The sequence below is a fragment of the Moschus berezovskii genome, chromosome 3 (genome assembly GCF_049115385.1).
Source record: "Moschus berezovskii isolate FMDL1 chromosome 3, NW_MosBer_1.0, whole genome shotgun sequence".
NCBI classification, from domain to species: domain Eukaryota; kingdom Metazoa; phylum Chordata; class Mammalia; order Artiodactyla; family Moschidae; genus Moschus; species Moschus berezovskii.
Window position 1 is genome coordinate 10877586 of NC_142462.1, and position 26582 is coordinate 10904167.

Sequence of the window (26582 nt, forward strand, 5' to 3'; positions counted from 1 at the left end):
TGGACGGAGGTTTGTGACACTGTACAGGAGACAGGGACCAAGACCATCCCCATGGAAAAGAAATGCAAAAAAGCAAAATGGCTGTCTGAGGAGGCCTTACAGATAGCTGTGAAAAGAAGAGAAGCAAAAAGCAAAGGAGAAAAGGAAAGATATAAGCATCTGAATGCAGAGTTTCAAGGAATAGCAAGGAGAGATAAGAAAGCCTTCTTCAGCGATCAGTGCAAAGAAATAGAGGAAAACAACAGAATAGGAAAGACAAGAGATTTCTTCAAGAAAATTAGAGATACCAAGGGAACATTTCATGCAAAAATGGGCTCGATAAAGGACAGAAATGGTATGGACCTAACAGAAACAGAAGATATCAAGAAGAGGTGGCAAGAATACACAGAACTGTACAAAAAAGATCTTCACGACCCAGATAATCACGATGGTGTGATCACTCACCTAGAGCCGGACATCCTGGAATGTGAAGTCAAGTGGGGCTTAGAAAGCATCACTATGAACAAAGCTGGTGGAGGTGATGGGATTCCAGTTGAGCTATTTCAAGTCCTAAGAGATGATGCTGTGAAAGTGCTGCACTCAATATGCCAGCAAAATTTGGAAAACTCAGCAGTGGCCACAGGACTGGAAAAGGTCAGCTTTCATTCTAATGCCTAAGAAAGGCAATGCCAAATAATGCTCAAACTACTGCACAATTGCACTCATCTCACACACTAGTAAAGTAATGATCAAAATTCTCCAAGCCAGGCTTCAACAATACGTGAACCGTGAACTTCCAGATGTTCAAGCTGGTTTTAGAAAAGGCAGAGGAACCAGAGATCAAATTGCCTACATCTGCTGGATCATCGAAAAAGCGAAAACACCTATTTCTGCTTTATTGACTTTGCCAACACCTTTGACTGTGTGGATCACAACAAACTGTAGGAAATCCTAAAAGAGATGGTACTACCAGACCACCTGACCTGCCTCTTGAGACATCTGTATAAAGGTCAGGAAGCAACAGTTAGATCTGGACATGGAACAACAGACTGGTTCCAAATAGGAAATGGAGTATGTCAAGGTTGTATATTGTCACCCTGCTTATTTAACTTCTATGCAAAGTACATCATGAGAAACCCTGGGCTGGATGAAGCACAAGCTGGAATCAAGATTTCCGGGAGAAATATCAGTAACCTCAGATATGCAGGTGACACCACCCTTATGGCACAAAGTGAAGAGGAACTCAAAAGCCTCTTGATGAAAGTGAAAGAGGAGAGTGAAAAGGTTGGCTTAAAGCTCAATATTCAGAGATCATGGCATCTGGTCCCATCACTTCATGGGAAATAGATGGGGAAACAGTGGAAACAGTGGCTGACTTTATATTTTGGGGCTCCAAACTTACTGTAGATGATGAGTGCAGTCGTAAAATTAAAAGACATTTACTCCTTGGCAGGAAAGTTATGGCCAACCTAGACAGCATATCAAGAAGCAGAGAGATTATTTTACCAACAAAGGTCCATCTTGTCAAAGCTTTGAAGTATTTAAAAGCTGATTACCTTAGAATTGATGCTTTTGAACTGTAGTGTTGGAGAAGATTCTTGAGAGTCCCTTGGACTGCAAGGAGATCCAACCAATCCATCCTAAAGGAGATCAGTCCTGAATATTCATTGGAAGGACTGACGCCGAAGCTGAAATTCCAATACTTTGGCCTCTTGATGTGAAGAGCTGACTCATTTGAAAAGACCCTGATGCTGGGAAAGATTGAGGGCGGGAGCAGAAGGGGACGACAGAGGATGAGATGGTTGGTTGGCATCACCGACTCAATGGACATGAGTTTGAGTGAACTCTGGGAGTTGGTGATGGACAGGGAGGCCTGGCGTGCTGCAGTCCATGTGGTCGCATAGAGTCGGACACGACTGAGCGACTGAACTGAACTGTAATCTTGATGATGGCAGAGAATGAATTCTAGGAAGATGAAAGTGAACTTTAGGCATCTGTATAGGTGACCATTTGAAGTTGGTCTGTTGTGACTGGTTCCATAGCTCAAATCATGGGCAGATTGAGAATGAGATGTTAAGTTTGAATTTTGATGCTGAACTGAAGTGTGAATTAGCTTTGCAGTAAGAGACTCAACCCCGCTGGACACCCTCCACATGAGGGACAGTGAGTCTTCTGAGGGGCACTCACCTAACTCAGGTGGGCTTGAGAGTAATATGCTTGGGACACCAGTCCCCTAAGTGGCCGTCTGACTGGTGAGTGGTCTCCCTGCTTTTCCTTTCCTCTGGTCTAAGGAGTAAACGTCTCCAGACTCGGGAGGACCTGATTTTCTGTCCGTGATGTGTCAGTGACTTGGGTTCCTAGAGAAGTTAGCAGTTATCTAGGGCTGTTACCCGTGGGGATTATCAACAGCTGAGAGTCCCCTGCTGGATTCCTGAGAACAAGTTCATGCAGAAGGTGTTTTAAGCATGTGCAAGCCATCTGTGCAGAATCAACAAAATCAATGATTGGGCACGCGTGCTGCAAGCTGTTTCTCTTCCCGTGTAATCGTTGCAGGGTCTTGACCAAGATTTGGCCAGACACCTGTGTCTTTCATTGAAAACAGGTGTAGGGACCATATTCTGGTGGTTCTGTGATTCCCCGTGGTGGGTTGAGAACAGAGTGAGCGCTCCACGCATATTGGTGGAGTGGATTCAGGAGAAGAATCATGGATTTCAGGGCTCAGATGAGCATGCCAAGAGGTGCTTAAGGAAGGCAGTACCAGCCGTTCAGTGATTGGCTGGGAACTCCTGGGTGGTCGAGAGCCTTAGTGTGACATGCTGCCTTCAGCAGCAGGAACCTTTCAGCTGGTATCTAAAGAACATGCTCTTCTTTCAGGGGAATTGATTCTGGATGACACTTACTTGGGAATCGAGGCAGCAATGTGAGTTCTCCCATTTTCTACACAAAGTGCTAGATCCCCGTAGAAACAGAATTAACTGCCTGAGCCAGTGTTTCCTGCCCCCACATTGGCTTTCCAGACCGTGTGTGGTACCGCGGACTGTTAACCTTAGGAGAAGGGCCCAGTCCACCCTCCACATCTACACTGTCCTACGCAGCAGAGTCGAGTCGAGTCCCTGGGAGCAAATGCTGGGCGAGGATGCGAGCCAGGGGTGTGAGCGATGCCATGGCTGTGTCTGCATTTCTGAAGCCCAGCACTGTTCTATGCAAACCCTTACTCTGCACCCTAATAGAAGATGCCCTCCTTGCACAGAGAAGTAGCCTGAGATCCGGAGTATCCTGGGAATTCTGCTCGCAGACCCACCTCCCGAGGCCCAGCACCCAGAATGGGATCACTGGGACATGGCAAGTGTGCAGACGGGGGATGGGGAGGATGGGAAGATGCGGCGAGTGGTGGAGGGAGCTCTGTCTGGTCACCCGTTGGTCAGAGCTTTAGCCCTGCCCCAGGCACAGCGTGAACAGATTGAATACTTGATGACCTGACGGTGGGCGCAGGGTGACCAGGCCCTGTGTGCTGGGCTCACTGCGGGGTGGGCGTCTGGGGGATGACTTGATATAGAGCCACGTATGAACTGTTCCTGGGCCCCAGTGGATACACTAGAGCCTGAGCCATGCCTGCAGTGTGCCCGAGGGCTGCAGGGTCAGTGGGAGGGGCCCCTTGTCTTGGCTGCCACGCTGTGACATCTGTAGGACTAGGAGACATGGATCCAGAGGACCAGAGCCTGGGGCGCCTGCCAGACCAGAACATTTTGCTTGCTGGAGTGTGGCCCCAGAGCCTGCAGGTCTGAGTGAAGGGCCGTGTGCAGAGGAGAGCCCATCCTCTGAGGGCTGGTGACTCATGGTGCCGGGGCTGGGCTGCGAGTCCTTCATGCTCTGAGCTTAGGGAGCAGCAGAGTCTTCCTGTCTCTCCTGAGCAGCTGTGCTGGGGGCGGCCTCCAGGTGCTCACCCCACCTAGTCTGCGGGGACTGCTGTCACACAATACACGTGCACCTCCCACAGCTCTGGAGGCTGGACAGCCAAGGTCACGGTGCCGGCGGATTCTGTGTCTGATGAGGGCATCTTCCTAATTTGCAGACGTCAGCTTCTCCTTGTCCTCCGGAGGTGGACGCGCAGTACACACTAGCTTTCTGGTCTCTTCTCTTTTGCTTCGTCCCAGTTTTTTTGAGATGTAATTGACGCACCGCACTGAATAGCTGTAAGGTATATAGCATGTTGATCTGATATACCCATCATGAAATGATGGCCACAGTATGTTCGGTGAACACGCATCATCTCATATAGATACAAAGTAAAAGGGAAAAAATTTTCTGTTACAGTGGGAGCTCTCAGGATTCACTCTCTTAACTCTCACATGTAACGTGAGCAGTGGGGATTCTATTCACCGTGCTGTACGTTGCATCCGAGCTCTTCTCCCCAGGGTCCTAACCCCATTATGGAAGCCCCGCCCTCACGACCTCGTCTCACCTACTCACCTCCCACAGGTGCCACCACCTTGGGGGTCTGGGCTTCGACATGTGGATTTGGGGGCACACAGAACTGCAAGCAGTAGCAGCCTTTCAGGGGCCTGCACCGCCCCTTCAGGGGTCAGCTGTGGCTTGTGGATGGCGCGCTGGGAGCAGCTGGGCGGGCTGGTGATGTCTGGCTACTCGAGGGCTGACCGGCCCAGCCAGCAGGGACGTGGCGAGCCACTGATAGGACTGAGCGGGGCAAAGAGGACTGTCACGTGGAGACGAACGTCACGGCAGGTTCATGCTGTTAGATCTCACGAGAGGAGCAGCAGTAGAGGACATGGTTGAGTACTGGGAGTTTCGAGGATGCCTCCGTGCTGGGTCTGTGCTCAGCCCTGCTAGACCCGCCCTCCATGTGTACTGGCGTGTCGCAGAGCTGTGGGCCATCGTGTTCCAAGGGCCTCTGCCTCGGGTAATCCTCCGTGTCTGTCACTCTTCCTCAAATGTTGATTTCTGTCTGAGCTGAGGACAGCCGGTCATACTTTAGAAACCTAGAACCCACAGTCGTGACTCCTGAACGGTCCCGAGGAAGAAAAGATGTGTTTCTCTTTGAAAAATAAAGTGTAAAGCTCCGGGGGTGGTGGCCTTTCGGGTGTGCCCTGTGCACTAGCACATGTTGGTAATGGGCTGTTTGCAGAGTGGCAGTAAAGCACGCGAACACGATCGGCTCCGTTTCCTGTCAGTTTACCTGGCCAGGAGGGGAGAAGCCCTAGGCAGCTGTTGGCCGACCTTCCTTCTGCAGAACGGTTGCTGCCTGAAGAGTAAATTGTGTGCTTTCTCCACCAGGCACAGCGCCTTCACTTACTTCTCCTCACTCTGGTTTGTTTTAACCTCCAAAGAGAAGAAAGTGCAAAAGAAAATAGAGGCAAATCCTTGGCATTTCTAGAAACAGCCTGCACAAAGGAGCCCTGAGATCATTTTCATGTGACCTCCCGGAAGCATTTAATGGCCTCATTGTTGGCGGGAGGGGGCAGCGAATTCTCTGGAATTCCGAGAATGGTCAGAGGCTGCTTGGGCAGAGGGAAGAGATGCCTGGGAGTCACCAGGATGCAGAGTGAGGGGTGGGGAGGGAGGAGGAGGGAGCAGGCAGGACCACTGTTCGGAACCTTGATGACAGTTCTTCCTAGAAAGATAAATGATGTTATTACATAATTGGCTTACTGTGAAAATTCCAGCCCTGAAGTCTGCGGAGTCGAGTCCGCCTTGCTCTGTGCTCCTCCCCGCGGCCTTGGACGGAGCGGGCTGCTCGCTGGGGCTATTAACCCCACTCATTGGGGTTCTCCCCACCGGATCCACCTGCCAGCCTGGAGAGTCTCTGCACTGGAAAACCTGCCCAGGCTCCCATCAGGAAGTGTTTCCACCCTCTCAGCAAAGCCTTGCACCCTCGGCCCGTGCTGAGAGCTGAGGGAGTTGCAGTGTCTGGTAAAGGCCTGGGCCCTGGCTGTGGAGTGGCTCCTTGGTGGGGAAGCAGACACGGCATCAGCAGCAGGAAGGCAGCCGCAGCCCCCCTGGATGGGTCTGCAGGGCCAGTCCTAGAGCGGCAAGTAGGGCCAGAACAGGACAGAGAGGGTGCATGCAGGGTGTCACCAAGCCACACTCGGCTTCTCTCACTGGGGCACGGCAAAACCCATCAGCTGACACAGGTTGTGGTGAAGGAAAGTGCAGTGTTCATTGCAGGTGCTAGACAAGGAGAAGGGGCGCTCATGCTCAAAAGACCCGAAATCCACGACAGCTTTCAGCAGACGGTTGTTAAAGGCAACATTTGGGGTGAGGGGTGCAGTTCCTGGACCTTCCGTTGGCGGTGAGGTGGCAAGGAATCTGAGGCATCAGCCTTCTGGTTCCAGCCAGTCTGGGGTCTCCACGCTTGTAGTCACCACCCTCCACCTGGGGAGCTGGGGTGGCTTAGTTCTGCAGAACAGCTTGAAGATGCGCATCATGTTGTCACACTGATCCCTTAGGGAGGAGCGGGGACCCTGCTTTATTCTCGAGCTATTGCCATTAATTTCCTTGCTGGACAGTACTTTCCTTCCTTCCTCTGTTTCTGCGTTCCCTCTCTGCCCTAGTTAGTAACTGTTTGCGTCTGCTCTTTGGAACTCAGGGAAAGCGTCGGAAACTAAAGCCTTTTTCTACAAAGAAGAAACAGGGATAAGGAGGGGCTTTGGTCCCCAGCGGGCGCCACAGGGTCCGCTTGGTTTCCATCCTCCCTTTCTTTGTCAGTCCTCAATCCTAGGGGACCAGGTGTGGGCCAAGAAAGGGAATAATGTTTCGGATGGAGAGGTTACTCATAAAGCTGGTTTCAAGGAGAGGAGGAGGAAAGAGGGGAGCATCCTGGGCAGAGGACGCAGAGGTCACGGGGTTGGGGGGGGCGGCAGGACTTCGGGGAGGCCAGCAGCCTGGAGGGTGAATCTTGGGCCGGCTGTTTCCCAGGAGCTTGAAGGCAGGCAGGGCTGTTGGTGGGCGTTCTGTGTATCCCAAGGTGTATCCCAAGCCCCCAGCTGGCTTGAGCGGGTGAAGGCGCAGCGTGTGGAGGGAGCTGGGTCCAGGTCAGATGAGAATGATGGCTGATGTTGGCAGCTGATTTCAGTTGCTTCTTCAGCCAAAATTAAGTGGCCTTGTGGGTTGCACGGGCAGGAGGTCAGGGAGGCCACAGGCCGCCCCTGGGTTTCTGTCACGCGTACCTGCTGGGAGCCACTGCTGGGAGCTGAAGGGCGAGGTGGTGTTGAGCAGGAGTATCTGGGTCGCTCCAGCTTTCTTGTGTTCCCGGGAATGGCAGTAAGCGCTCTTTTTGTGTGTGTCTGCACGCTCAGGTGACAATAAGTTACAAGAAGTGAGATTCCCACTCCTAACACTGACGTTTGGGAGATGCTTGGCCGCCCAGAACCTGTCCAGGAGCCCCGCCTATGGCTTAGGAGAACCCCCTTGCTCCAAGGCCATCCCCCACTCTCAGGGGTCATCTCAGTTTTTAAAATGTTCAGCAGTCAGATGTGTCAAAATTTATAGCTCATTCGTTGCCTCTGTAATTTGTGTTTCCATGGTTACTTGGGAAGTTGAGTGTGTTTCATGTGTGTGTTTGACGAATTGTTTGCTTCTGTCCTCTCCCTGTTGTTATACTGGGCTGCTCATCCCGTGTTCTTTTAATAAATGGGAGATTAACTAAGTGCAGATTGCTGCCTGTGTTCATTGTAGCTTCTCTTGAGGCTTTTTGCTTCCCTTTGGACTTAGCACAGATAGTCTTTGGCTGTAGATGAGTTGATTTCTCCTTCCTTGCCTCCTGGTGAAGAACTTGAGTCTGGTATGTATTTTTTTTTAATTTTTATTTTATATTGGATTATAGTTGATTAACAATGTTGTTAGTTTCAGGTATATAGCCAAGTGATTCATTTAACCGTATACATGTATCCATTCTTTTTCAGATTCTTCTCTTCATTTAGTTTGTTACAGAGTATTGAGCAGAAATCCCTGTGCTATACGTAGGTCCTTGTTGACTCTTTCGTGTACAGCAGGGTGTATATGTCAGTCCCAGACTCCTAATTTAGCCCTCCTCCCATGCTTTCCTCCTGGCAACCGTGTTTGTGAGTCTGTGTCTGTTTTGTAAATAAGTGCATTTGTATCATTTTCTTAGGTCGCACATTTAAGTGACAGCGTGTGTCTGCTTCTGTCCTCACTTAGCACGGCCGTCTCTGTCTGGGCTCCTCCGTGTTGCTGCAGGTGGCATTGTTTCACTTTTTGTGGCTGAGTAGCACTGAGTAGCACTGAGTAGCACTGAGTAGCACTCCGTTGTGTGCGTGTACTACGTCTTCTGTACCCATGCCCCTGTCAGTGGACACTTAGGTGGCTTCCATGGCTTGGCTGTTGTGAATCGTGCTGCTGTGGACATCGGGGCGCACTATCCTTAGTGACCACGGTTTTCTCCAGATGGTCTGTATATCTTTTGGTGCCTCTTTTCTTGTGTCGGCCACCTGCCTGCAGGAGGTGTCTGGTAGGTGCCTGTTATAAGGTTAAGAAGGCTCCTTATTTTGTGCCTATCACTGAAATCTTAATTCCTGCAAGCAGGAGGTCCCCCCTCCCCCATCCTCTATTCTTTGAATTTCAGGCTCTTCTTCATGGCTGTTTTCTATTTCTATTTAATTTTAATTTTTAAGTTCATTATTTGAAGACAGTTGAAACCTTTGTGATGGTTAATCTTCCCATTTAGGAACTTAGGTTCCCGGACACCTAGGCTGTTGTCTCTCTCATAGAACGGCGGTGATACTCTGTTTTGCTGGGCTGGTCGTCGTTCTGAACTAGCACAGGCGTGTATGCCTGTCAGCTCTGGAGAGAGGCTCTTTTCTGCCTGTCTTCTAGTCACTTAGCATGTGTGTGTCTGTGTGTGTCCTGCCCCGCCCTGCCCTGAGGACTCTGGATTCGTTTTGGGGAGGAGTCCTGCCTCTTCCAGGGAGGCAGTCCCCTCACCCCGCTGCATTTTCGTCCTGTTTGGCCTTGGACAGGCTTCCTTTGGACAGCCCATCTTCAGACTTGCTTGGTGTCCCCCAGAAGCCCCATGATGAGGATTGGTAGTATCCTTGGTTCCACTTGACCCTGAACTTGAGAACCAGATGGGGTCTGGACCCATTCATAGGTTTTGGGTAAGTTTCCATGATGGTGTCAGTTGGGAACCTCTTTCTGGGATACGAGTGCCCTGTCCTGGGCCATGCTCTCCATCCTGTGGAGCTCGGGGTGTCTGCTGGTGGACGGGCCACCACGGGAAGGCCCTTCCTAGACTGGGCCAGTGTCACTGCTGAGTTGTTACCAGACCTTTCCTCGTGTGTGTGGTTTGAAAGCCTGATGTTGGCCTTTGGACGGGAACGGTCCTGGGTTTGAACTTCCTTGTGTTGCCAGCATCCTTATCCTCACGTTCGAGCATCTCTACCCCGGAAGTAGCTGTAGCATCACTGGAATGCAGGTCCCTCTGGGAGCGCCTGATGGCAGTGAGGGACAGTGAGGATCCTCAGCTTTAACTGTGTTCCCTTTTCAGCCGTCCAGAGGCTCTGGCGATCGCATCCTGAGATTTTTGTGATCACTTGGAAAACGTTGCCTTTTCTTCAATTCCATTTCATTCATGTATTTCTCACTTTGTCTTCTAAGCGCCGCCTAATGCCATGAAAACAGAGTGGCCTCTGAGGTCAGTACGATCCTGAGTTTAATTTTTTTGATGAAAGGTATTTTGTCCCCTCTCGAGAAGCCCCAGCCTTCACTCCAAACTGGCCGGACAGCTTCACCGTGAAGCTGGGGATTTGTTGAGTGTCTAAATAGTCACTGTTATGACTCTAAATATTTAGTGTGAGAAAGCTAGATAGAAGGAAAGCTTGGTATTAACTCAGGAGTTTCTGGAAGGGATCAGAGGCACTCAGCAGAAATCAAGAGGTCCTTTGTTTCTGAAACATTTTGGAAGTAAGTGAAGACATTTCTTTTTCACCCGAGTTTGTGTATTCTTCAAGTTTTTGTCATGTCTGCCTGTGGAGCCACCTGATTGGTGATCAGCACCCACAGAGTTCCGTCTCTTCTGTGGGTCTGGGTGCAGCTGGTCTGGTTCCTGCAGGAAGCCCGTGGGGCTGTGCTTGGTGGGGGTCTGGGTGATGGGGCCCTGGAAATAGCGCCCATATGTTTGTTCCTGAGGAGGGTGCTGTATCTTAGTGCCTCTTTTCAGCTCATCAGGTTCAAAAATCATGTCTTTGTTTTATCTGCTGTAGTTACATATCCACTTTCTTAAAACTAGATGAAAATGCTTAAAGTGATGAACAGCTTGACTGGCACTTTATGTCATTTTTAAAAACTTTTAGTATAAAAAGTAAATTTCCCAAATGTATATTGTCAGCTGAAGGTCACAGGCATGAAAGATGCATTTGGAATTGGTCCTGGGGCTTTTGGATGACGTCTAAGGAAAGATTTTTCCTCTGGAAATGAGGGGAGACCTCTCAGGATGTGAGGGTTAGAGGTGATGATGGACATGTGATATTCTGTTGTCATCTGACCCAGCGCCTTTGCCAACATGCCAGCCAGTTGTTGTTCAAAGACCCTCATGCCTGTGTGACCATTCGCCTTTTTTTTCTTCTTAAGATTTTTAAACTTGCAGTCAACTTAGTTACTGGAATTTAGAGTTGTTCCACTTGAAATAAACATTATAACACTTTTCATGCTTACATACTCTTTGAGGGTGAAAGCAGGCACCTTTCATCAGATGCCTTTGCATGCATGGGTAATATTCAGCTTTGAGCAGTCAGAGAATCCTATATCAGAGGTCTCTCCCCTTTTGATCCTAAAAGTTCAGCATCCCCTCTAAACACCAGCAGCCTTTACAGCTTGCAGGTGGCCGCTGTGTTCAGCATCTGACAGCAGGGGACTTGCCTGCCGAGTCCTGGCTCATAACTAGCATTTGTCTAACATTTACTGTGTGTTGTTCCCTAAGTCTTTACACGCGTTTGCTCACTTCATGCTCATAAAAGCCCTGGAGAGAGATGTTACCTTCATGTTGATTTTGCGGTGGGGGACACTGAGGCTCAGGGAGTGGGGTGATCTGCCCACAAGTCATCCGCTGAGAGGGAGTGGGGTCAGAAGGTGGCGGATGTTGTCCGGCTCCCGCACCAGATTCTTAGCCTGAGCGCCCAGATGAACCTTATGCAGTGATTTTCTAGGTGCTTGACCCTGGCCTCTCCCATGTCAGGTCGTAGGCAGGGCAGGCTTTGTTTCCACCATTGAGTGGTCAGGGTAAGCTAGTTCAACATCCCTGGGTGACGTGTCCTCCTCCCATGTCACAGACACACAGGCACAGCGGTGCTCGGGAATTTTGTTCATGAAACCTTTGCTCTCTGCCAGTCTCCCTAAGTCATCGAGTGAGTGTGTTTCCTCTGGACTTGGGCAGATTCTGTGGCACCCGGTGTCAGGTGCCAGGGTCCTTTGGAGGCGGCTCTCTCTCTCCTCTCCGCCCTGCAGAGGAGTGGAGCACACAGAGCCGTCTTGGTGAGCAGATGCGCCCCTCTGGAAGGGGGAACCTTCGTCTTTGTCCCCCACACCCCCAACTCTGGAGCAGTGTCTTGGCCCTCACAATACAGGTGAGAGCATTGAATCAGAAGAAATAGCCAGGATTCCCAGTCCCCCCGCTCCATGGCACACGCGTGGGCCCTGCACAGGGCCTCTCGGGCACTGGGTACCGTGGGCCAGAAACTGGTCTCAGATGAGGATGGTCCCCAGGGGGTGGGGTGAGGGCTGTAGCCTGGGAGGACCTGGGAAGGATGTGAGCTGTGATCCAGGTGCCAAGGATGCCTTACAGGTATAGACTTGGCCTTGCAAGAGAGCAGAGGCCTGCCCAGTCCTTACCTGCCTGCTTTTTGGGGGGCTGGGGGAAGCACTCAGGCAGTGACCTGGGGCCAGCAGCTTCCCAAGGCTTTTCCAGTGTCTGTGGGCCTTTGTCCCTGTGGTCAGCACCATGGCGACTAGAAACACACTGCTTGTGGACTTCTTTCGAAGAGTCTATCTTTTAAACAGTCGCCTTGAAAAAAAAAGAAAAAAAACACTTCTGTTTGTTTAAAATTTGTTTTACAACTTGTATTCTTGGGTGCAGGGTGTAAAATTCACACTTGTGCAAATTCAGCATGTTCAGTGAAGGCCTCCTTGCCTTTTCAGCTTTGGAGTTGGGCACCATGCTGAGCCTGAAGAGGGGGCTGCAGGGTCAGTGGCCCCGTGACTATGGCCTGTGACCGTGACCAGCCGCTACTTCTCGGTGCCTCGTGCCAGCCGGGTGGCAGCCAGACGCCCAGAGCCCCGGCAAGCCCCTGACAGGTAAGCTCTGTTTGGTTACTTTGCAGGACATGGGTCTGTTCACTGTTGAAGGGGACGTTAGTAAATGCATCTTATTGCAAATCACTAAGTGTGAGCAGAGACGTCCCACTGGGCCCTTCCTTCGAGGGTTTCTGCAGGAAGCCCCCACCTGCTCGGTGGCCTCGCCCCCTCCCCATCTTTGAGCTGAGGTGGGTGGGACAGAGATCACAAGGAGCTTGGTCCAGGCCCTGCAGCCCACCCTTTGTGCTGCCTTCCCTGCTGCTCACCCGCTCCAGTCTCCTTAGTGAGTACTGATCTGCACGTGTGCTCAGCTGTGTCTGGATCTTTCCCCCCGTGGACTGTAAGCTGCCGGGTTCTCTGTCCATGGCAGTTTTCCAGGCAAGAGTACTGGAGAGGGTGGCCATTTCCTTCTCCAGGGGATCTCTCCAACCCAGGGATTGAACCTGTGTCTCCTGCATTGGCAGATAGATTCTTTTCCACTGAGCCACTTGGGAGGGCCTGAGTGCTGATGTGCTCCCAGGTTATTCTGAGATTCCCATGGTGAGCCCTCAAGAGTTGGCAGCTGTTCTTTTTAGAGCTGGGCCAGAACGGAGCCGAGGTGGAGGGCCCTGCCGAGACCCTGTTTCCTCCTCGTCTGGTGGGAGTCTGCCCACCTATAGCACTGCGCCTGGGGGCAGGGGCGCCGTGACGTGATGTGTGCCAGGACGGCCCAGGGCGGGTTCTGGCCCCTTCCACCTCACTGCCTCCTGAGGAGGCTGACGTGGCTGGGGACCTGCTCTCTCACCCGGCCGGCCTCGCTGTGGGTTCTTACCTTGCGGTTGGCGTCTGAGGGGTCTGGCAGAGCACTGAGGCTGGCTGGCCTTCCTGTGCGGGCGCCTGCTGGAGCCTCTGCCCAGGAAGAGCAGCGGGTAGTGGAGACTGTATCGGTCAGCTCAGCCGCTGGAATACAGCCCACAGCCCGGCTGGCGATCGTGGAGGCCAGAAGTGCAAGCTCAAGGTGCGGGCGGGCGGACCGCCGCTGAGGCCTGGCTCTGGGTGTGCAGAAGGCCGTCTTCTCCCTGCGTCCTCACACGCTGTGTTTCTGCGTCCTCTTCTTCGAAGGACACCAGTCGTATATGGGGTGAGGCCTCCAGGAAGTCCTCATGTTACCGTCGTTACGTCTTTAAAGCGCAGTCACGTTCTGCGATCCTGGAGGTTGGGGCTTGACCGTGGCTGTGTGTGAACTCATCCGCTAACAGGCCTAGTGGCTGAAGGGGGCCGGGGGCCCACGGTCCTCTGGGAAGGATGCACTGTCCGCCTTGTGTCCTCCCCCTCCCGCCTCGTCTCTCCACCTCTCCTTGCCGACCTTGCACTCCCCCCCCAGGTCCCCTCCGTGGTCCACGGCGCAAAACGAGGGTCTCCATCTTCGGGCTCACTCAGTAGATGCTTCCCGAGGGTCCTCCTTATCTTGGAGGCTGCCGTGGCACACATTCTGTTCCGAGTTCAGAAGCGCACGTGTGATGTTTTCGTGTTTCCCTCCAGTTAGTGGGCAGGGCGGTTGCTGTTTCCTGGAGAGTGGTGTTCAGTGAGGCTTCTGGAACTTTCCTGAACCTTCGTGGCCCTCGTGGTGGACAGACTGTGTGCCCTCAGACAGACTGCTTTCTGTGACGTGGGACCTTTATCCTCTCCACTCAGCAGAGGTGTGTGACGATCACAGAAGCGCCTTGTCTCCTGGGAGAATAAATTATAGTGAAAATACGCACTTTGTGACTGATGACAGCGCCCCCTCTTTGGTGTCCGAGGCTTCGGGGCACAGGTCCCAGGTGCGGGGGGCTTTGTCTTATCCCTGTGTAGACTGTGTGGGGTGCTGTGGGGCCTGGGCCACATGATGCGCTCAGGTGCGGGGGGCTTTGTCTTGTCCCTGTGTAGACTGTGTGGGGCGCTGTGGGGCCTGGGCCACATGATGCGCTCAGGTGCAGGGGGCTTTGTCTTGTCCCTGTGTAGACTGTGTGGGGTGCTGTGGGGCCAGGGCCACATGATGCGCTCAGGCTGGTCCCCTGCTGCCTCGTCCTGCCTTGCCTTCACTGTGAGCCCTTCCGAGTTGTCCTGAGATGCCTGGAGGATGGGGACTGTGTGTGTTCCTGCTGAGCCTTCATAATGCAGAAGAGACATCTCTGAAAAAGGCAAGAAAATGCCCTCGAGCATCCCTAGCCCCCACTCTTCAGCACACCTGACCAGCCTGCACCTCCCGTCCTCCTTCTGGTCAAACTGTAAGACACAAAAGACTTAAGCCTGTGGGTTCCGACAGCCTGGCCGGGCACCTCTTGGCACAGACACAACATTGAAATGAAGCCTCGTTTCACAGTTCATCCTCCTGTTTGGGCTCGAAATCTCATTATCAATGCAGCTTAGGCAGTGGGTCCACTGGTGTGGAAGGCACAGCATGGGATCCATCCCACTGACCTCCCGAGGGTGGGGAGCTGTGTCTGTGGCCACCTTGCCCTGGTCCCCAGAGGGATCAGCAGGTGCAGTGACTAAAGGGTGGCCCCAGAGAGTGCCCTGTGGGGACTTTCCAAACCTTTTCAGCCCCAGAACACTACCTTGACGGGACTCTTGCTCAGATGCCCTGTCCTGCACCACTGTGGAACACACGGCTGAGACGGGGCCTGGAGCTCCCACTGACCCGGAGGGGCAGGGCTGTGGGAGCCTCTTTTTCTTCCCTGTGTCCCTGTGACTGTTCTCATGATGAGCTTCAGCAGGGATGAGTCAGGGTAGAAAGCCTTTGGTTTTCTAAAGCCGGTATGTGGTATTCTATGGCTGCATACTGCACCCTTAGCCCTGGCCAGACAGTTTCTGAAATGCATGCTGGTGGGATGTGCAGGGAGTGGGGGGGGGGGTGCACAGGTCCATGGACTCCACGCTCAGATCATTCCAGCAGGCTGTGTGAACTGCGCCTGCCCTCCAGGGTGCAGGGTGGGGGTCCTTGGCATCCTTGACGAGCCTCTGAAGTACAGGGAACACCTTTGACCCAAGTTAGCTGACGTGAGCACATTAAACAGCATGCTTGATTGAAACCATCAGTAGATCCGTTCTTACTTTCCTGACTTTGATCTCCTTATTCTGTAAGTTTCTCGTGAGCAGCCTTGTGACACCAGGTCTGTGCTGGGTGCTGGGGGTACCTTGTCTGCAGGCATGAAATGCTTGAGTAGCATGGTTCTGTTAAGCACTCTTGTTCTATTGGACCTGTGAGTTGGGTGGAACCCAACCCCCTGGAGTTCCAGAAAGATGTTGTATCACGAAATAAAAGGGTCCGAGGGGGCCCAGTGGGAGGGCAGTTAGGGAAATGGTTATTGTCACCTCAGGTTTCTTTATATAGTGGCTCCTGCCAGGGCACCCAACCTAGACCTAGGTGAACCCAGTGTGGGAATCACGGATTCATGGGTGGTAAAGTGGAGTGGGATGGATTGGATGGCAGCAGAGTTTCTCGATCTCAGGAGACCTGTTTGATTTGGGGTCATGGTGATGAGAGAGATAACAGTGCAAATGATTTTTATCATCTGATTTCTGTCTTCCCACTGTAGGTCCCAAAGAGGCCTCTGAGTGCTTCCCTCCGCCTCGCCATCCTCAGTCCCCATGTTTTGGCTGGTTGTTTTGTTGTCACTGGATAGCTTTTAACTCACTTGGGTCAGAGCATTGCGTCCCCGGGCTCAATGTCCCTGCAGTGGCCTCACTGATGGCCCAGCCTCTGGCGATCGCCCTCCCACCATGGCCCATAGAGACAGTCCTGCTCCTGCAGGGTGGCTGGTGGGAGGGCGCCTCTCTCGCTGGCTTGTTTGCCCTTGAGGTGCAGGCAGAGGAGAGCTCGTTATTGCTGTTGCAGTTATTTTAACTTACATAGCAAGACGGGGCTTGGCTAAGGGTAGAGACCACTTCTCTGAGCAGTTGCACGGATCAGTCATTCCTTCCCATTTACAGTATCATTGGAATCAAAGTGTCCTCAGAATCTCACTAAAGACGGAACGGCTTCTGCCTTCCTCTCTTTGAGGGCAGAAGATCACAGCATGCACCCAGCTGTTTGGTCCTTGCATCTGCTCGTTGTGGACAGGGCTTCCAAAGTATGCTTTGACGCATGCTTTCTTTCCTTCCTTTCTGGACACTCTGTTGTCTCTCGGTTTCTGGACCAACATGCTCCCCTGACTTTCCTGTGTCTGCTCGCTTTCCTCTCCCTCACTCCCCCTGTTCACTGTGTCTGCTGTCATCCCTGCACGGAGGGCGTCCTCAGATTGTTCCGGCTGACTGCACCCTCCTGCAGAGCTCCCATATGGTTTTATTTCTGCCTCGTTTTGGGTACTTTGCCCCTCCTGCCCTGAGCTGGTGATGTTGCCTGTGCCTGTCATTCAGTTCAGTCGCTCAGTCGTGTCCGACTCTTTGCGACCCCATGAATCACAGCACGCCAGGCCTCCCTGTCCATCACCAACTCCCAGAGTTCACCCAGACTCATGTCCATCCAGTCGGTGATGCCATCCAGCCATCTCATTCTCTGTCGTCCCCTTCTCCTCCTGCCCCCAATCCCTCCCAGCATCAGAGTCTTTTCCAGTGAGTCAACTCGTCGCATGAGGTGGCCAAAGTATTGGAGTTTCAGCTTCAGCATCAGCTCTTCCAGCGAATACTTAGGACTGGTCTCCTTTAGGATGGACTGGTTGGATCTCCTTGCAGTCCAAGGGACCCTCAAGAGTCTTCCAGCACCACAGTTCAAAAGCATCAATTCTTCAGCGATCAGCTTTCTTCACAGTCCAACTCTCACATCCATACATGACCACGGGAAAAACCATAGCCTTAACTAGACGGACCTTGGTTGGCAAAGTAATGTCTCTGCTTTTTAATATACTGTCTAGGCTAGTCATAACTTTCCTTCCGAGGAGTGAGCGTCTTTTCGTTTCACGGCTGCAGTCACAGCGCCTGTCACTATCTCTGGGTGAAACCCAGAAGCAAGGTGAGCAGCCCTGAGCAGCCCAGTGGCCTCATGCGTGGCAGGATCTCGGTAAATGTCTCATCAGCTCTGCTGGGCCCAGATATGTTGGCGCTGTATCTCAGCAAATTATTCTCCAGTGAAAGAACCTAAAAGTCACTAAGATTGAAGGAAGAGAAGTGCCTAGAGGCTGTCATGCAGAGTGAAGCAAGTCAGACAGAGAAAAACAGATAATGTATATTAGCACACGTATGTGGAATTTAGAAAAATGGTGCAGATGAAGCTGTTTGCAAAGCACAAGAAGAGACTCAGGTGTAAATGAACAAACATATGGACACCAAGGGGGACAACGGGCTGCACTGGCAGACTGGATTGACGTATATACACTATTGTATATGAAATAGGTAACTAATGAGACCCTATTGAACAGCATAGGGAACTCAACTCAGTGCTTTGTGGTGACCTAAATGGAAAGGAAATCCAAAAACGAGGAGATATATGTGTATGCCTGGCTGGTTCACTTTGCTGTACAGCTGAAACCAGCACAACATTATAGAGCAACTCTATTCCAATAAGAATTAAAAAAAAAAAAGGAAGAGAAATAATCAGTGTTTCCCTGCTTAGGAGTCACTGGGAGTTGTCGCTTTCCGGCTTGCATCTGTTTGAGAGGGTTTGCAGTTCTTGCGGAAGCGTGTTTATGGCTGCTGCTCTGCGGCCCTGGACACGGGTCTTCCAGGGCTGCCTCTGTCAGCTGTCCTTGCTCAGTCCAGTACATCATCCTGGTTCTTGGGACACAGGTAGGTTTCAGCGGCGTTTTGGACATCTTGCGTTTGTGTCGGGGGACTCTGGATCCTGATTTAATCTTCTTGGCAGGGAGTTTCACTGTTGAAGTGTAGACGTGGGCCTTGTGGGGTGGATGTCGGTGGCCTTGGGGTCTGTGATTCTGCTGGGTTCACCACGCCGCTCACTATGGTCGGCATGGATGAGTGTAGCTCCTCTCCAATCTCTCATGCCTTCCTGGAGCACTGCCTCCCCTGGGCCCCTGAGAGCAGGTACAGGAGCTCAGCTTTCTCCCTGCGGAGTGGGATGAATCTCCCACTGGACCCTGCTGGACTGGGATGTGGGGGAGGGGGCAAGATGCCAGTTCATCCCTCCTCTCATCTCCTGATCCCCTCCTGACGCCATCAGCCTGGAGGCCAAGCCGCCCTGCCCTTGCAGGTGGGAGGAAGAAGACCAGCTCTTCTTGGCGGCCAGCACAGTGTTAGCGCCTCTGAGCCTGAGCACCAGCTACCCACAGGCCAGGGCCCAAGGGGGTGGGAAGTTAGGTGAAACTTGACACCTGGGTGCGTGGGAACATTTCACCACTGGCCTTTGTTGGGATAGGGTGGGGGTCACTGGGCAGGCTCTGGCTCTTTTGGGTAGGGTGGGGGTCACTGGGCAGGCTCTGGCTCTTTTGGGTAGGGTGGGGGTCACTGGGAAGGCTCTGGCTCTGTTGGGGTACTGTGGGGGTCACTGGGAAGGCTCTGGCTCTTTTGGGTAGGGTAGGGGTCACTGGGAAGGCTCTGGCTCTGTTGGGGTAGGATGGGGGTCACTGGGAAGGCTCTGGCTCTTTTGGGTAGGGTGGGGGTCACTGGGCAGGCTGTGGCTCTGTTGGGTAGGGTGAGAATCACTGGAAAGGCTCTGGCTGTTTTCTTGGCTCTTTGCTAGTAGGAAGAGACACTCTTGGAGCTTTTCTTTTCTTTAATGTATATAAGCATATTATTTTTCATGTCCTTTTTCACTATAGTTTATTCCAGGAGATTGAATATAGTTCCCTATCTAGACAGTAGGACCCTATTATTGCTCCATCCTGTAGATAAGCAAGAGGGAATGGGGGTGACAGAGGATGAGATGGCTGGATGGCATCACTGACTCAACGGACACGAGTTTTAGCAAACTCTGGGAGATGGTGAAGGACAGGGAAGCCTGGTGTGCCAGTTCTTGGGGTCACAAAGAGTCGGACATGACTGAACAACAGCGATAGGTAAGTTTGCGTCTGTTAATCCCAAACTCCCAGTCCTTCCCCCCGCCCCCCGCACCTTGGCCACCGCAGGTCTGTTAGCGCTCTGTGTCCATGGATTTGTTTCTGCTTCATAAGTGCATTCGTTTGTGTCATAGTTTGGATTCCATGTATAAGTGATATCGTGAGATGCTCGTCTTCTGACTTCATTCTTTCAGCGTGAGGGTCTCCAGGTCCCTTCATGTGCCTGCACACGGCAGTAGTTCATTTTCTTTTAAGACTGAATAGGCGTTCTTTCTTTTTTTGTTCTTTCAAATTTTAACATTTTATTGATGTACAGTTGATGTACAATGTTATAGGTTGCAAGTATGCAACCTAGTGATTCAGTTTTTAAAGGTTACACTCTATTTATAGTTGTTAGAAAGTATTGACTGTGTTCCCCATACTGTACCATGTATCCTTGTAGCTTATTTGTTTTTTAAGTTTTATTGGAGTGTAGTTGCTTTACACTGTTCTGTCACTTTCTGCTGCACAACCAAGTGAGCCAGCTGTCCATACACCCCCTCTTGTTTTCTTCAGGCTCCGTGCTTGTAAGCAGTGACAGTCAATGTCAAAGTTAACTTTGGACAAAGTGCACTGCACACGTGCCGTTGGCATGTTACTTAAGTCATAGGATGTGAGCCCAGCATTCTCAGCTCAGATGCGTCCCCTCTGTGACGCCCCAGTGTCACGGGACGTGGGGAAGGGACGCCTGGCTCGGTCTGCACTGTCTAGGATTGGGGCCTGCAGGCAGTGGATGGCCGTGTGGAGCCCGTGCTCTGTGGAGGCAGGGGGTACAGAGACAAATAGCGGTGACACCCCGAACAGTGACTGTAGTAAGTGCGTTGTGTGCGTGTGCGCTGGGGCCTCTAGGAAGTGGTTCTGTGGATTAAATTATCGGATCTTCACAGCAGTCCTCTGAAGTGAATACAAACTCTCCCCATTTTACAGAGAGGGCACCAAGGCACCAGTAAGTTAGATACAGCTCATTCCCTTTATCCACTGATCCCGTATCACTAACGTTTATTTGTGGATCTTCAGCGATGGTCCAGTGGTTAATCCTCTGTGCTTCCAACGCCAGGGTGTAGGTTTGATTCCCAGCTGGGGAACTAAGATCGCACATGCCGCATGGTGCGGCAAAAACAAACAAATAAATAAATGAAAAGTTAATGTTGCCCTTGATGAAAACAAAGCAATAATTATAAAAAAGCTTATTTGTAACCACAAACCAATACAGTTGATGAGTTTGCATTTTCTAGAGCGTCAGATAGAGCTGCCTGATTTATTTTGTCTGGCCTCTTGCCCTTGGCATCATTATTTTGAGATGCGTCTGTGTTGTAGCAAGAACTTGTTCCTTTTTTATGCTGAGTAGCATTCCTTTGTGCGGATCCATTGCAGCAAGTTTATCCATCCACCTGTGGGTAGTCATTTGGGCTGTTTCCAGGTTTTTGTGATTTCGATACAGCTGGCATTCTTTACTGCCTGGGTTCCTCTTTCGAGGAGTGCCCTGCCCTTCTGCCACCGTCCTTTCTGGACCTCATCTTCTCCTGCCCAAATCTGCAGTTTCTGGTTTGGGGTGTGGCTGCGGGTCTGCCAGTCAGCTCATTTGTTCTGGTCTCGGAGAGAGCAAGGGTAGGGCTAGTCAGGAAGATGATTTTCAAGGCCAGCCAAGGCAGGGAACAAGGCCCCAAGATGAAGAGTTCTGGACACACGTGGACCCCACCTCGCTGATTCTCTCTGAGTCAGATCGTAGTGTCAGGGACCAGACCACTGTGGATGCTGTGGATCTGCCCTTACTTTGCTGCTTTTCCTTATGTTGGGAATGGTTAGAGATGATTCCTAGGGCCATAGCGAGCTCATTGTAGCTTTCTCCTCAGATAGCTCAGACTGTGTTCTGGGAGGTCCCATCCTGGTTAGCAGTGAGTTATCACCAGACCCAGAGGTCCGTGCGGGTTGAATCTGCATTCTCGGGAGGTCCATCATCTAAGGTGTTTGCTGTTTTTGTCCTCCTAGGATGCTGGTCAGCAAATTTAGACTGGGAACTTGTGGATCTTTGTGATATAAACACTTGCCCTTCTTGCCTTGCCAATGGGATGGACTTGGCTTCACATGTTGGGTAGTGGGCAGACCCTAAGCCTGAAAACTGCCTGTGTATTTCTTTTTTGTTAAAATATATATAATTTATTATTTATTTGGCTGCGTCATGCCTTAGTTGTGGTACACAGGATCTTGGCTGTGTCTGGTGGGATCTTCACTGCAGGGCATGCGCTCTATAGTTGAGTGGCAAGAGCCACAGAGTGTGGGCTCGGTCATTGCAGCACTCAGGCTTAGTTGCTACATCGTCTGTGGTATCTTCGTTCCCTGGCCGGGGCTTGAACCCACGTCCCCTGCATTGCCAGGTGGATTCTCATCCCCTGGACCACCGGGGAAGTCACTGTGTATGGACTTCTGCATGCGGTTGGTTGTTTGAAATTAAGGGTGGCTACCCTGACACGGCTCATGTGAGCATGGAAGCGTCCGTTGGACAGGGCTGCCCCACAGTGGAGACACAGGAAGCATGAGGATGGGAGCCTTTGTGCACCTGCTCAGGTAGAAACAGGAAGAGATGTGGTGCGGAAAGCCATTTTCCTTAGTCTTTGGTCTCTATCCAGTGCATTCAGCTTTCCAGACAGGCCTGATGAATGGTTAGAGCTGCATCTCCTGTTGTTGCTGTTCAGTCGCTGAGGCATGTCTGACTCTTTGCATCGCCGTGGACTGCAGCACGCCAGGCCTCCCTGTCCATCACCGTCTCCCCGAGTTTGCTCAAACGCATGTCCATTGAGTGGATGATGCCATCCAACCATCTCATCCTCTGTCGCCCCCTTCTCCTCCTGCCTTCAATCTTTCCCAGCATCAGGGTCTTTTTCAATGAGTCAGTTCTTTGCATCAGGTGGCCAAAGTACTGGAGCTTCAGCATCAGTCCTTCTACTGAATGTTTGGGGTTGGTTTCCTTTAGGATTGATTGGTTTGATCTCCTTGCTCTAAGGGCCTCTCAACAGTCTCTCCAGCACCACAGTTTGAAGCCATCAATTCTTTGGCATTTAGCCTTCTTTATGGTCCAACTCACGTATGGATCTGTACATGACTACTGGAGAAACCATAGCTTTGACTATACGGACCTCTGCCAGAAAATTGATGTCTCTGCTTTTTAATACACTGTGTAGGTTTGTCATAGCTTTCCTTCCAAGGAGCAAGTGTCTTTTGATTTCATGGCTATAGTCACCATCAGCAGTGATTTTGGAGCCCAAGAGAATAAAATCTGCCACTGTTTCCATTTTTTCCCTATTTGCCATGAAGTAATTAAAAGACGCTTTTGGGCTTCCCTGTTGGCTCAGAGGTTAAAGCGTCTGCCCGCATCTGCCTGCAATGCGGGAGACCTGGGTTCCATCCCTGGGTCGGGAAGATCCCCTGGAGAAGGAAAAGGCAACCCACTCCAGTACTCTTGCTTGGAGAATCCCAAGGAAGGTGGAGCCTGGTGGGCTACAGTCCACGGGGTCGCAAAGAGTCGGACACAACTGAGTGACTGAACAATACTCCTTGGAAGGAAAGTTATGACCAACCTAGATAGTATATTAAAAAGCAGAGACGTTACTTTGCCAACCAAGGTCTGTCTAGTCAAGGCTATGGTTTTTCCAGTGGTCATGTGTGGATGTGAGAGTTGGACTGTGAAGAAAGCTGATAGCTGAAGAATTGATGCTTTTGAACTGTGGTGTTGGAGAAGACTCTTGAGAGTCCCTTGGACAGCAAGGAGGTCCAACCAGTCCATTCTAAAGGAGATCAATCCTGGGTGCTCATTGGAAGGACTGATGCTAAAGCTGAAGCTCCAATACTTTGGCCACCTCATGCGACGAGTTGACTCACTGGAAAAGACTCTGATGCTGGGAGGGATTGCGGGCAGGAGGAGAAGGGGACGACAGAGAATGAGATGGCTGGATGGCATCACCGACTCTGTGGACATGAGTTTGAGTGTACTCCAGGAGTTGGTGATGGACAGGGAGGCCTGGCGTGCTGTGATTCATGGGGTCGCGAAGAGTCGGACACGACTGAGTGACTGAACTGAACTGAATGGGACCAGATGCCATGATCTTAGCTTTTTGTATGTTGAGTTTCAGGCCAACTTTTTCACTCTCCTCTTTCACCTTCATCAAGATGCTCTTTAGTTTCTTTTCGCTTTCTGCCATTAGTGTGCTGTCATCTGCATGTCTAAGGTCGATACTTCTCCCTGCAGTCTTGATTTCAGCTTGTGGTTCATCCAGCCTCTCACTTCGCGTAATCCATCTCCTGAGATGTTACCTATGGCCAACTTTGTAATTGCCCAATGGACTTCCTGCCTAGGTACCTCCCAGGGGATCTTGGCTCCTGGGATAGCAGAGGGGGCTCTTTCTAAGGTCTTCCTCATGGAGGGCTGCTACGGGCTTCCATGTGGTCTGCAGGCCAGACATTTCAACTGCCGTCAAGAAACAGATTTTCCTTTTCTCTTCCTGTGAGTGAGGACAACCAGCGGAGCGTCCCTGGATCCACAGGCCTTAACAGTCCAGTCTTGGTTGAAAGGAGGGTTTGCTTCTTTTTAAGTTAGAGTCCAAAGGAAGATGGAAGGATGTAATAGCATGCAATGAGATTTATGATAAGTACAGACTGATGAAAGAGCTCTATTTGAAAGTGTTGCATGCTTTCAGAAGTAACAGCACTTGGCCCCAACATGGCATGGAGGAGGGAAAAGGGTAACATTTCAAAGGTGCTGTTTCTTTGTACTGTCAAGGAGTATTTTGACAAATTACTCCCTAGACACGCGAGTTGGTGTGTGAGGTCCAGCAGGTGTGTGATGGATGTGGTTGACTTCATCAGGAGATTATTACTTTCTTAGTTATTGAAGTTCTTGGAACCATGGGGGAAAAAGCTGCCTTGAAAATGACAGATCCTGTGAGTTATGCAAACTCCAGAAGAAAAACTCCTTGTGGCTATTTTTAGTGACTCTGATAATGTGGAAGTGTTGTGACCAAGTAGATACAACATCTTTTTTAATTTTTTTGGAAATAAAGCAATTTAAAACTAATAGTTTAAAATTTCATAGTTATGAAAAAAAGAACTTTCTAATGCAAAGCCAAATTTCATGCATAACAGATGAATATGTTCATAAATACCTAGATATGTGGAGTTTAAGAATTTTCAGCATCATCTAGATTGTAAAACGTGGACCCATTCAACCTATTTTAAGTGAGAAGAGAAGATGTTTTAAAAATTTTAATTTTGTAGTCTTAAAGCAGAAATTGTGATTTTTTTCCCAGGATTTTTTTAATTACTTCAGTTCAGTTCAGTTCAGTCGCTCAGTCGTGTCCGACTCTCCGCGACCCCATGAATCACAGCACGCCAGGCCTCCCTGTCCATCACCAACTCCCGGAGTACACTCAAACTCATGTCCACAGAGTCGGTGATGCCATCCAGCCATCTCATTCTCCGTCGTCCCCTTCTCCTCCCGCCCCCAACCTTTCCCAGCATCAGAGTCTTTTCCAGTGAGTCAACTCGTCGCATGAGGTGGCCAAAGTATTGCAGTTTCAGCTTTAGCATCAGTCCCTCCAATGAACATCCAGGATTGATCTCCTTTAGAATGGACTGGTTGGATCTCCTTGCAGTATAAGGGACTCTCAAGAGTCTTCTCCAACACCACAGTTCAAAAGCATCGATTCTTCGGCGATCAGCCTTCTTCACAGTCCAACTCTCACAACCATACATGACCACGGGAAAAACCATTGCCTTGACTAGACGGACCTTGGTTGGCAAAGTAATGTCTCTGCTTTTTAATATACTATCAAGGTTGGTCATAACTTTCCTTCCAAGGAGCAAGCGTCTTTTAATTTCATGGCTGCAATCAGCATCTGCAGTGATTTTGGAGCCCAAAAAAACAAAGTCTGACACTGTTTCCACTGTTTTTCCATCTATTTCCCATGAAGTGATGGGACCAGATGCCATGATCTTTGTTTTCTGAATGTTGAGCTTCAAACCAACCTTTTCACTCTCCTCTTTCACTTTCATCAAGAGGCTTTTGAGTTCCTCTTCACTTTCTGCCATAAGGGTAGTGTCATCTGCATATCTGAGGTTATTGATATTTCTCCCAGCAATCTTGACTCCAGCTTGTGCTTCTTCCAGCCCAGCGTTCCTCATGATGTACTCTGCATATAAGTTAAATAAGCAAGGTGACAATATACAACCTTGACGTACACCTTTTCCTATTTGGAACCAGTCTGTTGTTCCATGTCCAGTTCTAACTGTTGCTTCCTGACCTGCATACAGGTTTCTCAAGAGGCAGGTCAGGTGGTCTGGTATCCCCATCTCTTTCAGAATGTTCCACAGTTTATTGTGATCCACACAGTCAAAGGCTTTGGCATAGTCAATGAAGCAGAAATAGATGTTTTTCTGAAACTCTCTTGCTTTCTCCATGATCCAGCGGATGTTGGCAATTTGATCTCTGGTGCCTCTGCCTTTTCTAAAACCTGCTTGAACATCTGGGAGTTCACGGTTTACATATTGCTGAAGCCTGGCTTGGAGAATTTTGAGCATGACTTTGCTAGCGTGTGAGATGAGGGCAATTGTCCGGTAGTTTGAGCATTCTTTGGCATTGCCTTTCTTTGGGATTGGAATGAAGACTGACCTCTTCCAGTCCTGTGGCCACTGCTGAGTTTTCCAAATCTGCTGGCATATTGAGTGCAGCACTTTCACAGCATCATCTTTCAAGACTTGTAATAGCTCAACTGGAATTCCATCACCTCCACTAGCTTTGTTAGTAGTGATGCTTTCTAAGGCCCACTTGACTTCACATTCCAAGATGTCTGGCTCTAGGTCAGTGATCACGTTATCGTGACTATCTTGGTCGGGAAGATCTTTTTTGTACAGTTCTTCTGTGTATTCTTGCCACCTCTTCTTAATATCTTCTGCTTCTGTTAGGTCCATACCATTTCTGTCCTTTATCGAGCCCATCTTTGCATGAAATGTTCCCTTGGAATCTCTAATTTTCTTGAAGAGGTCTCTTGTTTTTCCTGTTTTGTTGTTTTCCTCTATTTCTTTGCATTAATCACTGAGGAAGTCTTTCTTATAATTTATTTTAATTGGAGCTTGGTTACTTTACAATATTGTGGTAGTTTTTGCCATGTGTCAGCATGAGTCGGCCACAGGCACACTTGTCCAGGGTGTTTTTGAAAGAAATGCTGCCATAGCTTTCCCCCTTTCGCCTTGTTCATGAAAGCGGAGTTGTTTGATATTAGA

At 50.4% G+C, this 26582-nt stretch overlaps 1 protein-coding gene across 4 annotated transcripts in view; it reads left to right on the plus strand.

The window, feature by feature from the left end:
- The window catches only part of GRB10 (growth factor receptor bound protein 10), a 233143-nt gene that overhangs the window by 23015 nt on the left and 183546 nt on the right, over nucleotides 1-26582 (plus strand). For 3 of the 4 annotated variants that reach the window (XM_055420352.2, XM_055420356.2, XM_055420353.2), the window contains exon 2: nucleotides 12145-12300. The exons of the other annotated variant lie outside the window; for it this stretch is intronic. The gene's annotated coding sequence lies outside the window, so the exon portion shown is untranslated. The remainder of the gene's footprint in view (nucleotides 1-12144; nucleotides 12301-26582) is intronic. 4 annotated transcript variants of the gene reach the window in all.